At 40.3% G+C, this 17900-nt stretch overlaps 1 non-coding gene across 1 annotated transcript; it reads left to right on the top strand.

Moving 5' to 3' along the window:
• Positions 1-15062: 15062 nt before the first annotated feature.
• On the top strand, positions 15063-15137 carry Trnal-caa (transfer RNA leucine (anticodon CAA)). The gene has a single exon. It is a non-coding gene; the product is annotated as a tRNA-Leu (tRNA).
• The last annotated feature ends 2763 nt before the right edge of the window (positions 15138-17900 follow it).

Genomic DNA, 17900 nt, shown 5'->3' with positions numbered 1-17900 from the left:
CACTATACTAACATTGGTTCAGTCAATTTTTCAAATAAACTCTCAAACCATATGAGAGAGAAGGTAGAACTTCAACACAAACTTGTGGTTGTAAGTCAGGATCCTCAGACGAACCACTAACATTAGCCACTGTGGATTCTGAAGTGTAAATATCTGAATCTCCTTTTTCCAATGACAATGTTGCTACCATCAACATGGATTTGTTTCTCTGTATCATGTTCCAATTCCATCTTTTCTGGTTTCCCAAATTTTATCTAATTAAATCTCACAGAATCTCATAATATTTAAAAACATAGTTGGAGTTCATACATTTAATAACTATGTGCTGCAAAAATTATTAACTAATACAGATAAACAAGAATGATACTCGTTTTACTAACAGAAGAACATACAGCACTCCATCTTGCTGGTGCATAGTGCAGTACAGTGGCTGCTCATGAGTATACATTCTAAGTGTTAACAAATCTTTGGATTCAGATAAACATTAGAGTGTGAAATTAATAGCATCTATTGTATAACAGTTATGCTTATCAACAAATTTATACAACTACAGCCACTACCTATAATAATAATAATAATGATATGCTTAACTTGTCTACCAAAAGAAAGGATTGTTTTGTGGAATTTTGTTGTTTGTCACAAAATTAAGTACAGTTCAGGGCAGGAATGAAATAACATGTAAGCTTTTGCTATTTGTGTAAGTGGTAGTTTTCATGCTTTTTTATTTTTTCAGACAAATGTACAAGATCCGTAACTCATGTATTAGTCCATGAATTAACTTCCAGACTGAAATTCAGACATTCTTACCTTACACCAACTTACACTATTGCACACTTCCTTGTTAAATGTTTCCTTGTACTGATGCTTATTTGATTTCGTCAGTTTCTCCATCAAAGGATCTGGTCTGGAAGGCCCTAGTTCCTTTGCAGCTAACTTATCCTGATAATTTTCTTTTCTGCTAGCACTTGAAAACAGATTCAACAGATTACATGTTGACACTGCACACAAAAGCCGATTCCTGCACAGTAAACAACTAACTCTGAACACAAACAGCTGTTAGTGGAAATGGTTAAATTCGTGTAGTAATGTCTACCAACAAGGTCTCTTGACTAGAATAGAAATGAGGCACTGAGAACAATAAGGGCCAAAAGCACACTGCCGTTGATACCACATTTAATTGAATATCAAAGAAACCAGTGAGACAGTTTTTTGTGAATGTTCATATATGGAATAAGGGCCAACAGGACAGATAAACCTGACCCACCAAAAGGTCAACAGATGTCAGAAGTGTAAATAAATGCTACAGTTTCACAATTATGATGTACTTTATGGGTCTCAATGCCTCAAATGGATTACTGTATGATAAAACCCAAACCTTAATATACTGTAACAAATACACAAACCCACAAATTATGGTTTTCTATCAGTATAATTGTAACATATACTGATGTCCGATCTAATTTTACTATGTAGTGAGTGAATTGGCATATTTGAGGAGTGTGCTGCCACCTAGCACTATTTATGCCAAGCGACCAGGGATAAAGGTCTGTTGCAGCATGCTACCACCTAGTGACATTGACGTAAACTTATAGTTGAGTGGTAATAGGTAGCTGAGTGTGCCGTGAACCATGCACATTGTTTATCAAATCCATATGTAGGCAATGACGTGAACACCAGTTGCACATACGCAAAAGCTCCAAACGTGCAAAACTGAAGATGTAGTCACAACCCTGATGCCAAGTTTTACGTAGTCTAGAGGAGGAGCAGCACAGTGTGCTGTGTATTTCAGATTACCCCATCTATGTTACATTTAAAAGCATTCGAAGAAAAATAACCAACACATCTGTAAGGTGTCAAAAGTTAGGGTGTTCACATGCTCTTACACAGCAGCTGCCACTGGTGCAGTAGCGGCCATGTTTGATAACCTGTACAGCAATATGCAGAAATGAAATTACAGATAGTAAAGTTTATCGCTCAAAATCCAAAATGAGCCAAGAGTTATTTAAGAAAAATTCAAGGTAGTTGTCAAACACATAAAGTTGTCAAACACATCGCTGGCATCACTTAAGATTTCCTTACGATTTTGCATCACATCATAAAAAATTTTCCTCGTCCAAAAATTTCATCGGATTTTACTACTGGTTGACCTTTTGCTTTGGTTTACAAAATCAGTATTTCCTATGGGTGGGTGGATAAAATACATAAAGCTGAATAGGACTGTTATGTAACCCACATACAATTATTTTTTGCCATGTCCCATGTTGGATGGTAGAATGACATATTGCATTTTAATTTATCCTTATAATTTCACAGGAAGACAACACATTATTGTTAGATAGTGGACCACTTGATCATTAAACAGGGGATAGTGTCTGATATGGTCAAAGACTGACAGAAACATTGTTCGGGGATGAATGACCAAATCATTCACATGTCTCTTGCATGAAATGAATGCAAGATACATTAAAGTGGTCAGACTTTAGCCTCAGAGTCGCTGATTGCTCTGAGGAAGACAAATTAATGACTGAATACAATATGTGTTCCGTCATAATGCCTCTTCACAATGATTTCACAACACCGCAGCATCCTGTCTGTAACAAATAACACAATAGCAAATAATCATGTAATTATCCACACTGAGAGTAGATAGGAAATAATTACAAAAGTCCTAAACAGATACCATATTTAATTACTTTAACCAGTAAACATTATAATCTAAACGCAACTTACACAGAATGTTTCCTCGCTTTGACAAACTACCAGAGAAATAAAAAAAAAAGAGTGAATGGGCTCACACTCTCAACACAAAAACAAGAGAAAATTGTTCCTAATTCTGTTGTTTCAGCAATAGGTCATTTAATATTGTTAACCATTGATACATTTTGACTATGGTGTTACAGAATACAACAATAAATATTATTATTACTATCATTACTACTACTAGCACTACATTCCAATGAACAACTAAACATTGTGTGGGATTTTTCTTCTTCCTTATGCAGAAACTATTAAAGGAAAAATGTACACATACTAGACTGGCTCTTGACAAAATTAATGAAAATATATTCTTCCTCAAACAAATAACACTTTAAGCTTTATGCTGAAATTCTTCGATTTTATATACTTTTATTGCTTACCTGAGGCTCTATGCCATTATTAACTATGTATTAAATGGTCAGTTAAACATAAAGGAGAGATTTTGAACTACATGATGAATAAAGTAAGCAGCGCCTTTGGTTGGTAAGTGTCAGCTGTTAGGTTAAACAAATTAAAGATGACTGCTGGGGCTGTGAGCATAATGCATAACCAGTAGTCATCTCTGGAGTGCATTGATTACTTTATATTATTCTAATTCAAATGCAATGTGTCCATAATTAAATCTCCAATTTCAAAATGCTGTAGAAAGGGAACCGCTGCTCAAAATGATGTGAAATTGGAATAGCATATTATTGATGCAGGAGAAAACATTATGAAACAAATAATAATAATAATAATAATAATAATAATAATAACAATAACAGTTAACAAAAATTTCGCTAATAGATGGCACTGTAAGCATCTTAACATAAATGGGGTGAGCTACAAATGACAGATGAATTGCAATACTGTTCAGTGAACATGGCTTCACAAGTTCAGCAGTGAACAGTTGTGGCAAGGTTAGTCAGGTAAGCCCCTCAACCATGGCAAGGTCATACCACGTCAGATGGGAAAAATCAGTTCTTAACTGTCCTGGGGGCAAAAACCACATAAAAAGCAAAGTGACATAAGTTTTTAACTGTCCTGGGACCAAAAACAGATTAAAAAGCGAAATGACATTGGTTGTTAATTGTCATGAGACTGTCACAAGACATGTTCAATATGCTGTCTGCCATTTTCTGCCACAAGTTGAAATAGAGAAACAGCATGTTCCACAACAGACCAGAGTGTCTCAGGGGTCACATAAAGAATGTGTTGTGCAATGTGTGCCTTCAATTCAGCTCTGTCCATAATTGCAGCACTAAACACATCTTTCAGATAACCCCACAGCCAAAAGTCGCGTGGGTTAATATCAGGTGACCTGGATGGCCAGGCTGTAGGGAAACGATGGCCGATAAATCTGGCATTTCCAATATTCCTCAGCAACAACCACTTCACTGGCTGTGGAATGTGCAGAAGAGTGCCATCTTGCATATCTACACATCCACATTTTCAAAGGGTTGGAATGACATTCTCATAGCATTTACCAGTGACAGTATAGGTAATACGACTTGCAGGAATTGTCTCCTCGAAAGAAACATGGCCCTACGATAAATGATGCCGTCCCTCCATCACACGGTCACCTTTGTAGAATGAAGTGGTACCAGATGGTGTGTGTGTGTGCAGATTTTCCATTGCCTATGTTCTGCAGTTCTGCGTATTAACATGCCCTTGAAGATGGAAGTGAGCCTCATCTGTTCACAGAATCTTCCATGGCCATTCATTGTCCATGTCCATGCAAGCAAGAAATTCCAGAGTGAAATGTTTGTCTTGCTGGCACATCAGTAGGAAGCAACTCTTGAACATGGGTGATTTTGTATGGATAGCAATATAGGATGTTTCATAGGATTTTATGCATTGTGTTCCAAGGCATGTCCAATGGTCGAGCAATTCCACTTGCACTGCATGTATGCACACCACAACTCAACTCCTGTTACGCTGTGGTCACATCTTTGGCAGATGTCAGATCAACTGCTTCCCTTACTTTGCCACATTGCACTTCAAAAGAACCTATCTTTTCAAATTAATCATTTTCTCCGCCCTAAGCAGACATCATGCTAATAACTTTATTCATACCCTATAGTGCCCAGAACTTCTGCGGGGCTACTGGAGCATGGTCACCGTTCTACTATACAAGCTTTATCAACAGCACATGATCCTTCATGGAGACTTTCATATTGGGCATCTCTGACAAACTGATGAACAGCCATGTGCCACACATCTCTTGGTGTGCATATTTTGATGTTTACGGCGTCATCTATTTGCCAAATTCTCATCCGTGTTCCCCCCCTCCCCCAATATGTATCCCCTTGTGACAATAATATGATGTTCTAATTAGACTTCATTCTGACCAGTGAGAATCTTTCTACAGCACTTTGAAATGGGACCTTTCATCATGGACACCCTGTACGAAGAAAGAGACAAGCATTTTTTTAAATGCTTTGTTTTCAGCAAATCCCAGAATGGATCAAGGGAAATGTTTATATAATACTGACATGTTAAAGAAGTTCATAGCCCTAGGAGAATTCATTATCTTTGAAGATTCAGTGGATTGATGACAGTCGGGTATCAAAGTTAACTATTTCAATATTTCACTTTTTTTCCCCAGGAGCAGTTTCTTCTATGCTTTCTACCCTGTGATCTTTAACTTAAATCATCTTGCACTATTTTATACTAGTTTCAGTTGTAGAACAACAATGGTCTCTGCTCTATTACAGAGAGTTTATAGTAGTTATGCTGTAAATAAAAGAAACAACTGTGATAATATAAACAAAATCCATTATAGCTATGGTATGTGACATTGACAACTTGAGATGATGTGTTATGTATAAGAAGAATTTTATATACTGTCTATACTACGATGTATTATTGCTGGGCTCATATGACTTTTTTAATACAGAAGGTTACATATCATAAGCAAATAAAAGCTTGTAGAGATAATGACAATGAATAGACGTGTTAGGTGTGTCACAAATACAGGCCTAAGTGGTCATGAATAGAAACTATTTCATAAGTGTAAGGCAAGTATGAAACCATTTCCTAAGTGAAGGCAACTATTATTTGTTACCCTGTAAGCATTAGTTAAGACTACTGTTATTGCTGATGAGAGAGTGCTAATGAATGACTCATGAAATGGCTCATCAAACTATTAAGTTGATGTGATGAAGCTTATCTTCTGAATATTAGAAGGAGTAAATAGAGATTTCAAATAATTTAATAGATTGTCAAGGGTATCATCAGGAGTGCCCATGGAAGTGTGATAGGATCACTGTTGTTCGCTATATGCATAAATGATTTTGCTGACAGGGTGGGCCACAATCTGCAGTTGTTTGCTGATGATGCCATGGTGTGATAAGGTGTCTAAGTTGAGTGACTGTAGGAAGATGCAAGACAACTTAAAATTTCCAGTTGGTGTGATGAATGGCAGCTAGTCCTAAATGTGGAAAAATGTAAGTTAATGTGTATTAGTAGCAAGTTCAAATCTGTAATGTTCAGATACAGTATTAATAGTGACCTTCTTGACACAGTCAAGTTGTTTAAATATCTGGGCCTAACATTGCAAAGCGATATAACATGTGAAAACTGTTGTTGGAAAGGTGAATGGTTGACTTCAGTTTGTTGAGAGAATTTTAGGAAAGAGTGGTTCACCTGTAAAGGAGACTGCATATAGGACACTAGTGTGATCTATTCTTGAGTACTGCTTGAGTGTTTGGGATCAGTACCAGGTTGGTTTGAAGGAAGACATTGAAGCAATTCAGAGGTGGCTGCTAGATTTGTTACCGTTAGGTTTGAACAGCACGTAAGTGTTACGGAGATGCTTTGGCACCTCAAATGGGAATCCCTGGAAGCAAATCAACATCCTTTTTGAGAAACACTATTGAGAAAATTTAGAGAACTAGCAACTGAAGCTGACTGCCAAATGATTCTACTGCCACCCAAATACATTGCACGTAAGGACCAAGAACATACGAGAAATTAGGACTCATACAGAGGCATACAGACAGTAGTTTTTCCCTTGCTCCATTTGCAAGCGGAACATGAAAGGAAATTACATGTAGGGTTACAAGGTACCCTCCGCCATGCTCTGTACAGTGGCTTGCAGAGTATCTACCTTTGCTTGTAGATGTAGATGTAGATGATTATGAACTAGAATGATTAAATACAGTGTAGGAGCAAACTTAAGATTTATTCTTAAAAGAACTTGAGAAGACAATTTTAATACATAGTGTGAGTATTTGTCTATAGGAGTGAAGAACGGAGTATGTTATCATACATTGCAAATTGCACTTTTGCATGGTTTTTGGTGTGGGTGGAATGCCACCATTTTGATAACAAACATAAACCATATAATCTGGTAGTAGCGAGTAGACCCCAACAAACAGTAATTAATAAATAGTATCTATGGGAAGGTTACTTATAACATTTCCAGAAGCATAAGTAGAAGTTATAAAAGAAGGAGTCAGGAAACATATGTTGGAGTAACTGTGTAGAGTTGATGCATTATGGGAAACTTTGTCACTGGAAGATGTAAAGATAAGGGTCAAAGCCCATGAGCACCTGAAAAACTTTATCCAGGTGGGGACAAAATTTTTAAATTTCATGTTTGATGTAGCTGATTGGCAACTTTCTATATGTATCATGTCCTAAGAACAAAAAATTTCAGGAGAGACAAAAAACCTATTGTATATCAAATGAGTGATAGGTATTTACTCAGTGTTTTTAAGGTAAATTACTTTAATACCTAAATGGTCAGTATATTTTGTTAGTATGTACAAAGTACATCATTTTATATTGTTAATCCCAATATGAAAGTCATAGTTTTGATTTAACATTGTGAAATTACATTGTTCTTATTATTAAATCCAGGGCACCCAACAAGTTATTTACAACATAATATTTTTATTCCTAGATCAGTGATGTTAGCTTGACACTAAAAATATAAAATATGAAATAGGAAAAAATCAAAATTATTGGCGAGATCCTGCTATATAGTGTTATTCAACATTATTTTATCTATTGCAGTGTGTTTACTAGCAAAATTTCACGTCTAAGCATGTTACTAGATTTGTTGCAGTATTTTCATGCCTTACATTCTTTAATGTTTACTAACATTATTAAAGTTGAACAAAATATGTTTTGAACACAGTATTTTTGAGGTAGTTTGATAAAGTGTGATCTTAAGTCACATTCAACAAATGTGGGAAACCACCCAAAACAACTCTCAAGTCAACTTTTAGCAGCTTGGGATAGAGTGAAAGCAGTTCTTGGCTCTCCAGTTTGGCGTGTTATTATACAGCAATGACAGTGCAGTTAGTGAGCACCCTGCTGCCAATAGCAAGTCGTACTCTGAGATCACTTATTTGTTTCATAGTTTAATTCTTAATTCCTTTGTGTGTTTTTGGGTAATTGCATAGTTTAATTCACAAATTTCGGGCATATTATAGTATTTGAAAGTTGTAGCATCGCATTTTAGTACTTGTATAGTGTAAATTCACCTAGTCATCAGTCATCTGTTTGTTTTGAATGGCTTGTGTGATAAAAGAGAGAAAAAAAATGTTGGGGTTGGATAGGGACTGCGCCTGTTGTGTACGGATTCAGCGGGAATTGACCACCGTCCGTAAACAGCTGGAAGTTGTGTTGGCTGTGGTTGACAGGCTCCAGGCTGTTGCCTTGGGCCATGGTGACACCCAAGGTGAGCGCTTTGGTGCCTCTGGAACCTGTAGCATCACCTGTGATCTCTGATGCCACTGCGCCCTCAGATTCAGATGTCCCTGCCGGTCAACACTTGCCTGAAGGTGATTGGCGAACCATGGCAGGGTCACGAATCCCTGGGCAGAAGGCAGAAGGCAGAAGTTGGTGCTGGCCACAAGGCTGTACCCTTACGCCTCCATAACAGGTCTGAGATGCTGCCTACTGAGTACTTCTGAGCCAGCAAGGGTGGCCTTGCCTGTTGCAGCAGTGACCGGTCTTGCTGAGAGGTCCGGACAAGTGCAGAGGGTGTGATTACTTGTCATTGGGAGTTCCATTGTTAGGCGGGTGATGGGCCCCCTTATGAATATGGCAGCTAAGGATGGGAAGAAAGCCAATGTGCACTCTGTGTGCATACCAGGGGGAGTCATCCAAGATGTGGAAAGGGTCCTTCCAGATGCCATGAAGGGTACAGGGTGCAGCCAACTGTAGGTGGTGGCTCATGTCGGCAATAATGATGTGTGTCACTATGGATCGGAAGAGATTCTCTCTGGTTTCCAGCGGCTGTCTGAGTTGGTGAAGACTGCCAGTCTTGCTAGAAAGATGAAGGTAGGGCTCACCATCTGCAGCATCGTTGACAGGACCGATTGTGGACCTTTGGTAAAGAGCCGAGTGGAGGGTCTGAATGAGAGGCTCAGACAGTTCTGCAACCATGTAGGTTGCAGATTCCTTGGCTTGCACCATAGGTGGTGGGGTTTTGGGTACCACTAAATAGGTCAGGTGTCCACTACACACAGGAGGCAGCTACACTGATAGCAGGGGCTGTGTGGCGTGGACTGGGCGGTTTTTAGGTTAGACAGTCTTGGGAAAGATCAAAAAGGGCTTCAGTCTCAAAGGGTACAGGGCAAAGAAACAATGAGAATCAAGCAACAGTCTGTATTGTAGTTGTAAATTGTCGTAGCTGTGTTGGAAAAGTACCAGAGCTTCAAGCACTGATAGAAAGCACTGAAGCTGAAATCGTTATAGGAACAGAAAGCTGGCTAAAGCCGGAGATAAATTCTGTCAAAATTTTTACAGAGATGCAAACAGAGTTCAGAAAGGATAGATTAAATAAAGTAGGTGATGGTGTGTTTGTGTCTGTTGATAGTAGTTTATCTTGTAACGAAGTTGAAATAGATAGTTCCTGCGAACTACTATGGGTAGAGGTTATACACAACAGCCATACCAAATAATAATTGACTCCTTCTACCACCCCCCAGACTCAGATGATATAATAGCTGAATGCTTCAAAGAAAATTTGGAACTCATTACAAATAAGTACCCCACTCATACAGTTATAATTGGTGGCGACTTCAATCTACTCTCAATTTGTTGGCAAAAATACATGTTCAGAGCCGGTAGTAGACAGAAAACATCGTCCAAAATTGTACTAAATGCTTTCTCTGAGAATTACTTTGAACAATTAGTTCATGAGCCCACACAAATTATAAATTGTTGCAAAAACACACTTGACCTCTTAGCCACAAATAATCCTGATCTAATAGAGAGCGTAATGATGGATACAGGGATTAGTGAACACAAGGTCATTGTAGTGAGGCTCAAGACCATATCAACCAAAACCACTAAAAATAAACAGCAGATAAAAATTCACTTGATGCCTCCTTAAGAGAAAGTCTGCATTCCTTCCAAGCTAATTATTATGTAAGTGTAGACCAGATATGGCTCAAATTCAAAGATACAGTATCGACAGCAATAGATAGATTCGTACTGCATAAGTTAATAAGAGACGGGACTGATCCACCATGGTACACAAAACACGTCAAAACACTGTTGCAGAAGCAACGAGAAAAGCATGCCAAATTCAGAAGAACACAAAATCCCCCAGATTGGCTAAGTTTCATGGAAGCTCGAAATTTAGTGCGGACGTCAATGCGAGATGCTTTTAATAGTTTCCACAATGAAATATTGTCTCAAAATATGGTAGAAAACTCAAAGAGATTCTGGTCGTATGTAAAGTACACCAGTGGCAAAAAACAGTCAATATCATCACTGCATGATAGCGATGGAAATGTTACCGATGATGGTGCCAATAAAGTGGAGTTACTAAATACAGTTTTTTCTAATTCCTACATGAAAGAAGACAAAGTAAATATTCCAGAATTCAAAACTAGAACAGCTGTTAGCATGAGTGATATAAAAGTAGATATCTTAGGTGTTGCGAAACAGCTCAGATCACTTATGAAAGGCAAGTCTTCCAGTCCAGATGGTATACCAATCAGATTCCTCTCAGAGTATGCAGACACAATAGCGCCTTTCTTAGCAATCGTATACAACCGCTCACTTGACGAAAGTTCTGTTCCTAAAGGCTGGAAAGTAGTACAGGTCACACCAATATTCAAGAAAGAAAATACGAGCAACCTATTGAATTACAGACCTATATCACTGACCTCAATTTGCAGTTTGAAAATATAAGTAATTTGGATAGATAAAAAAATCTACTTACCAAGTAGCAGCACACATATATAAGGTGTTACAGTTTGCAAGGTTTCAGAGCCAGTGATCCCTTCTTCTGGCAGAGGGGTTAAAGGGGAAGAAAAAGGGGTGAAGGAAAAGGACTGGCAATATTTAGGGAAAGGGGTGGAGTTTGTAAAAGTTGCCCAGAACCCGGGTCAGAGGAGACTTACCAGATAGTTTGAGAAGGAAAGACTGAGTGTTGGGGATTGCACTGAACGAGATTTGAAAACCTGAGAGCTTAAAGGTGGAAGATAGGACAATCTGTGAGAGACTACTGCTAAAATATTCTGCATGAGTTAATAAGGGTGAAAACTTACGTGCATTGTATATGATAGAGTGGGAGGGGGACAGCAAAATATAGGCAGGTCAGAAAATTAGAGGTGTAGAGAATTAAAAGGGGATGAAGAAAGTTATAGTTACTGTGAAGAAATGCTGAGACCAAATAAATTAATGTAAATTAAGGCCACATGGATGTCAAAAACCAAGGACATATTGTAGCACCAGTTCCCACCTGCAGAGTTCTGAGAAACTGGTGTCTAGGGGAAGAATACAGATGGCATGTGTGGTGAAATGCACACAGGTCACGACTGTCATATTGTAGAGCATGCACTGCTACAGGATATTGTATGTTGCTAATATACACCCACTGCCTGTACCTATTCATTCTAACTGATAAATTGGTGGTAGTCGTGTTGATGTGAAAAGCGAAACAGTGTTTACATAATAGCTAGTATTGGATATGTGTTGTTTCACAGGTGGCTCTCCCTTTGGTAGAATATGTTTTGCTAGTTACAGAACTGGTATAGGTGATGGTAGGAGGGTGCGTAGGGCAAGTATTGAGCAGGAATGGTCACAGGGCCAGAAGCCATGGGGGGTAGGAAGATGGGAACAAAAGGAGCATAGGGTCTGACAAGGATGTTGTAAAGATTGGGAGGGCAATGGATAGATGCTCTATAACTGGTGGGCAAAGACTCGGACATAATGGACCTAATTTCAGGGCAAGATTTTAGGAAATAATAGCCTTGTCAAAGTAGCTGATCAATACATTCAAGACCAGGATAAAACTGAGTGACAAGCAGTGAGCTCCGAAGTTGTTTTTTGGAGGGATCAACAGTACCAGGACAGGGTGTGAGAGCCCGGGGAATCTGCTTTTCAACTAGGCTGGTGCAATAATTATGTCCAGTGAAGGCTGAGGTGTGAATGGTACTCTATTGCTGTAAGGAGCCAGCATCTGGATAAATATGTGTGCCCCAAATGCCAAGGCTGTAAGGGAGGGAACATCTGACATGGAAAGAATGGCCACTGTCATAAAATAACTACTGTTGTTAGTTTTTAGGTTTAATGTGTAGTTGGCCATCAGTGAGGATGAGATCATTGTCAAGAATAGTGGTGTGGTATTCAGAATAGCACCACGTGAAATTTAATTGGGAGAATGTATTAGAGACTCCAGTACTTTTAACAGGTCAGTCTCACCATGAGTCCATACAGCAAAGAAGTCTTCAATGTAAGTAAGTCAAACTAGGGGTTGGAGGCTTATGGATCCCTGGAAAGCCTCCTCCAACTGATCTATGAAAAAGCTGGCATAGGTAGGGACCATCCAGGTTCCCATGACTGTACCAATGATCTGTTTGAATGTCTATCTTTCAAAGGTAAAATAGTTATTGGCAAATATAAAGTTGATTCAGCTTAGCGAAAAAGATATCATAGGTTTGGTATCAGGTGGTTGCTGACTGAGGAAATGTCCAGCAGCAGACAGACCATGTGCATGGGGGATGTTAGTGTAGAGGGAGGTAGTATCAGTGGTGACAAGCAACCTCTGGCCCCTCACAAGGATTAACATCTCAATGCATAGAACTTTTTATCCCACCCAAACCTGGCACCCCCCACCTTTTACTTTCTTCCTAAGATCCACAAACCCAATTACACAGGCCAGCCAATAGCTGCTGGGTTCAAAGCACCCACCGAATGTATGTTTGCCTTAGTTGATCATCATCTGCAGCCCATAGTATAAAGACTTCTCTCCTATATTTTAGACCCCAAACATTTCCTAGATCATCTGAAATCTTTACCCGTCCCATTCCCACCACACACCTTGCTTGATCTATGCACCCTCCTACCACGACCTATACCAGCTGTGTAACTAGCAAAACATGTACTATCAAAGGTATAGTCACCTGTAAAATAACACATATCATATACCAGGTGTTATTACATTGTAAATAAGTATTACAGTAGTTGTATTACATGTTTATTACCTTATAAATAAATAAACTTTTTTATTTTACTTTCAGTGCATTAGTATTTGTAAAATGACTCTTAGTGTTCATTAAAAAATGACGATCATTCCACTTGGGACCTGTGGAATGGTACATTCGCTTATTTGTATTAGTTGTAAATAGTTATCATGTATTGTTGTTTTTCTGACATGTTCCACATCCTGCAGGACCTCCTCACTACGGATCAATTGGAATGAAAGTAAATCTTATGTAAACACTGCACACATTGCGGGACGGCAAGTAAGCTATTTCACTGCTTTAAAGTTTTGATGCCGTCTTTAATCACGTGAGCCTGGCAACTAATTTGGTGGTCAGCCAGAAAGCGAAGGGAAGCATACTGACCTTAGTTTCCAGTCTGCACGGCCACATTCTGGTCCAGCCCACTGAAAGAAAAGTGTCTATTTCCCAGTTCTTTGCGGGATCAGGACTACGACTTCAGGAATAGTTTAAAGTTCCAATAAAGATTTAATTTAATTAAAGTTTCTCACAAACAACACTTAAAATTTAAACTTCCTGGCAGATTAAAACTGTGTGCCCGACCGAGACTCGAACTCGGGACCTTTGCCTTTCGCGGGCAAGTGCTCTACCAACTGAGCTACCGAAGCACGACTCACGCCCGGTACTCACAGCTTTACTTCTGCCAGTACCTCGTCTCCTACCTTCCAAACTTTACAGAAGCTCTCCTGCGAACCTTGCAGAACTAGCACTCCTGAAAGAAAGGATATTGCGGAGACATGGCTTAGCCACAGCCTGGGGGATGTTTCCAGAATGAGATTTTCACTCTGCAGCGGAGTGTGCGCTGATATGAAACCTCCTGGCAGATTAAAACTGTGTGCCCGACCGAGACTCGAACTCGGGACCTTTGCCTTTCGCGGGCAAGTGCTCTACCAACTGAGCTACCGAAGCACGACTCACGCCCGGTACTCACAGCTTTACTTCTGCCAGTACCTCGTCTCCTACCTTCCAAACTTTACAGAAGCTCTCCTGTGAACCTTGAGGAACTAGCACTCCTGAAAGAAAGGATATTGCGGAGACATGGCTTAGCCACAGCCTGGGGGATATTTCCAGAATGAGATTTTCACTCTGCAGCGGAGTGTGCGCTGATATGAAACTTCCTGGCAGATTAAAACTGTGTGCCCGACCGAGACTCGAACTCAGGACCTTTGCCTTTCGCGGGCAAGTGCTCTACCAACTGAGCTACCGAAGCACGACTCACGCCCGGTACTCACAGCTTTACTTCTGCCAGTGCTTCGGTAGCTCAGTTGGTAGAGCACTTGCCCGCGAAAGGCAAAGGTCCCGAGTTCGAGTCTCGGTCGGGCACACAGTTCGAATTTGCCAGGAAGTTTCATATCAGCGCACACTCCGCTGCAGAGTGAAAATCTCATTCTGGAAACATCCCCCAGGCTGTGGCTAAGCCATGTCTCCGCAATATCCTATCTTTCAGGAGTGCTAGTTCTGCAAGGTTCGCAGGAGAGCTTCTGTAAAGTTTGGAAGGTAGGAGACGAGGTACTGGCAGAAGTAAAGCTGTGAGTACCGGGCGTGAGTCGTGCTTCGGTAGCTCAGTTGGTAGAGCACTTGCCCGCGAAAGGCAAAGGTCCCGAGTTCGAGTCTCGGTCGGGCACACAGTTTTAATCTGCCAGGAAGTTTCATATCAGCGCACACTCCGCTGCAGAGTGAAAATCTCATTCTGGAAACATCCCCCAGGCTGTGGCTAAGCCATGTCTCCGCAATATCCTTTCTTTCAGGAGTGCTAGTTCTGCAAGGTTCGCAGGAGAGCTTCTGTAAAGTTTGGAAGGTAGGAGACGAGGTACTGGCAGAAGTAAAGCTGTGAGTACCGGGCGTGAGTCGTGCTTCGGTAGCTCAGTTGGTAGAGCACTTGCCCGCAAAAGGCAAAGGTCCCGAGTTCGAGTCTCGGTCGGGCACACAGTTTTAATCTGCCAGGAAGTTTCATATCAGCGCACACTCCGCTGCAGAGTGAAAATCTCATTCTGGAAACATCCCCCAGGCTGTGGCTAAGCCATGTCTCCGCAATATCCTTTCTTTCAGGAGTGCTAGTTCTGCAAGGTTCGCAGGAGAGCTTCTGTAAAGTTTGGAAGGTAGGAGACGAGGTACTGGCAGAAGTAAAGCTGTGAGTACCGGGCGTGAGTCGTGCTTCGGTAGCTCAGTTGGTAGAGCACTTGCCCGCGAAAGGCAAAGGTCCCGAGTTCGAGTCTCGGTCGGGCACACAGTTTTAATCTGCCAGGAAGTTTCATATCAGCGCACACTCCGCTGCAGAGTGAAAATCTCATTCTGGAAACATCCCCCAGGCTGTGGCTAAGCCATGTCTCCGCAATATCCTTTCTTTCAGGAGTGCTAGTTCTGCAAGGTTCGCAGGAGAGCTTCTGTAAAGTTTGGAAGGTAGGAGACGAGGTACTGGCAGAAGTAAAGCTGTGAGTACCGGGCGTGAGTCGTGCTTCGGTAGCTCAGTTGGTAGAGCACTTGCCCGCGAAAGGCAAAGGTCCCGAGTTCGAGTCTCGGTCGGGCACACAGTTTTAATCTGCCAGGAAGTTTCATATCAGCGCACACTCCGCTGCAGAGTGAAAATCTCATTCTGGAAACATCCCCCAGGCTGTGGTTAAGCCATGTCTCCGCAATATCCTTTCTTTCAGGAGTGCTAGTTCTGCAAGGTTCGCAGGAGAGCTTCTGTAAAGTTTGGAAGGTAGGAGACGAGGTACTGGCAGAAGTAAAGCTGTGAGTACCGGGCGTGAGTCGTGCTTCGGTAGCTCAGTTGGTAGAGCACTTGCCTGCGAAAGGCAAAGGTCCCGAGTTCGAGTCTCGGTCGGGCACACAGTTTTAATCTGCCAGGAAGTTTTATATCAGCGCACACTGCGCTGCAGACTGAAAATCTCATTCTGGAAACACTTAAAATTGCATTATGTTCAATTGAAAACAAGTCTTTCTAATCTAACAGCACCTTTAGCAGTTCAGAGGTGACCTCTACGGTAGCTTCCTACCAGATTGTTTTTCTCCCTAACTAACAGCACTCAATTGATAGTTCGCAATCAATGTTCAAAAATTAATGCTCGCCATAAAAGTGGAAATAAATTCACCACTTGCCATGCGGAATTGAATTTCACACGGATGGCACACTAACAGTTATTTTACTGAATTCTAAATGATCCAGGACGGTGTACAGTCCTCGCGAGTTCACTATCCATTTTCGCTGCCAAATATGCGCTTGTTACAGCTCGGCTCTGATGTCATCCGAGGCAGAGTGCGACCAGACGTTTAACTGGCGTCGACCTCACAGTGTCTGAGAGTGAATTGTACCTTCCTACTGCTTCAGGGGCTGTATTTATAAGGTGGTGGTGCGGACTGCTGAGAAAACATCTCTTGTCTCTGTCTATTTGCATACGGCGGCAGTCTACAAATGACTGCTATCTCGGGCACATAATCTTTAATAATATAGTTACCAATTATTTCAGAAACTTCTCAATTTTTTCTGGTATGCAGATAAGCAGTTTGAAAGCACGTAGAAAGTTTCAGCTCGCTAGAATGAAAACTTTGCTTAATAGAATTTATTTAGTGGAACTAATGGTAGATTGTTACCTCTGAACCATACCTTTGCTAAGACACACATCAGTTGCTATTTATGTTACAAGTCTTAAACTTGGTGTAGTTCTATCATTTGATATATTTGATCATCTGGTTTAACCAAAATCCTCTATCATTAAAATTTCGAGTACTTCATCTACAACACTTAGATACATTTTAGTTACAAAATTAGTTTTTATTTAATTACTCAAAAACTATAGAGGTAGATTAACGTGGACTCTCTCTTATTATTTTTTTTGGGGCGTACTGAAGCATAAAACAAATTTTCAAGTTCCCAAGTCCATTATTTAGCGCCTCTGATTTTTACGAAAAATGTAGATTCTGGCATTAATTTTTGTTTTATGGTTTTGGAAACCAGCATCAATTATTTATAACTTCTAACTGCACCTTCTGACCAAATTCTGGCTTCCTAGTGTCATTATTTAGCGCCTCTGATTTTTCCGAAAAACGTGGGTTCTGGCGTTAATTTTTATTTTATGGTTTTGGAAACCAGCATCACTTATTTATAACTTCTAACTGCACCTTCTACCCAAATTCTGGATTCCTAGCATCATTATTAAGCGCCTCTGATTTTTCTCTTAAAATTGCATTTTTCCGTAAACTATTACAGTAAGTTTAGAACATCAAGACTCGGTATTTGGAACATTATTACACTAAACTATAATTTAACAAAGTTTTAAACATAAATTTTGATTTTTAACTTCATACTAAATTGTGGTGCAATACTTGTGCGCTACATACAGACGCATTAAGGTGACGTGGCGCTACTAGCAGTGAACTGGGGTAAGTCCCGGCGCACTCGCTCGCCTCTGTATCTCACACAATCACACATGTTACAGCGCTTGGTTTGCTTCAACATGACTGCCAACTCCAGCTCGGGTCGAGCTGCTGGAGTTGGTGGTCATTTGTGCATGAGATGTGCTTGCTTGTGTGTATGAATGGTGTGCGTTTCTCTTTTACTGATGAAGTCTGTGGCCGGAAGCTTTATGTAAGTGTCAATACTGTCTTTCAGAAAATTACTAAGTGGTTCCTTGTAAACGGACTCTCACTGAATTTTGATAAGACACAGTACATACAGTTCCGTACAGTGAA

The sequence above is a fragment of the Schistocerca cancellata genome, chromosome 6, assembly GCF_023864275.1.
Source record: "Schistocerca cancellata isolate TAMUIC-IGC-003103 chromosome 6, iqSchCanc2.1, whole genome shotgun sequence".
NCBI classification, from domain to species: domain Eukaryota; kingdom Metazoa; phylum Arthropoda; class Insecta; order Orthoptera; family Acrididae; genus Schistocerca; species Schistocerca cancellata.
This window is presented reverse-complemented; position numbering and strand designations above follow the sequence as displayed.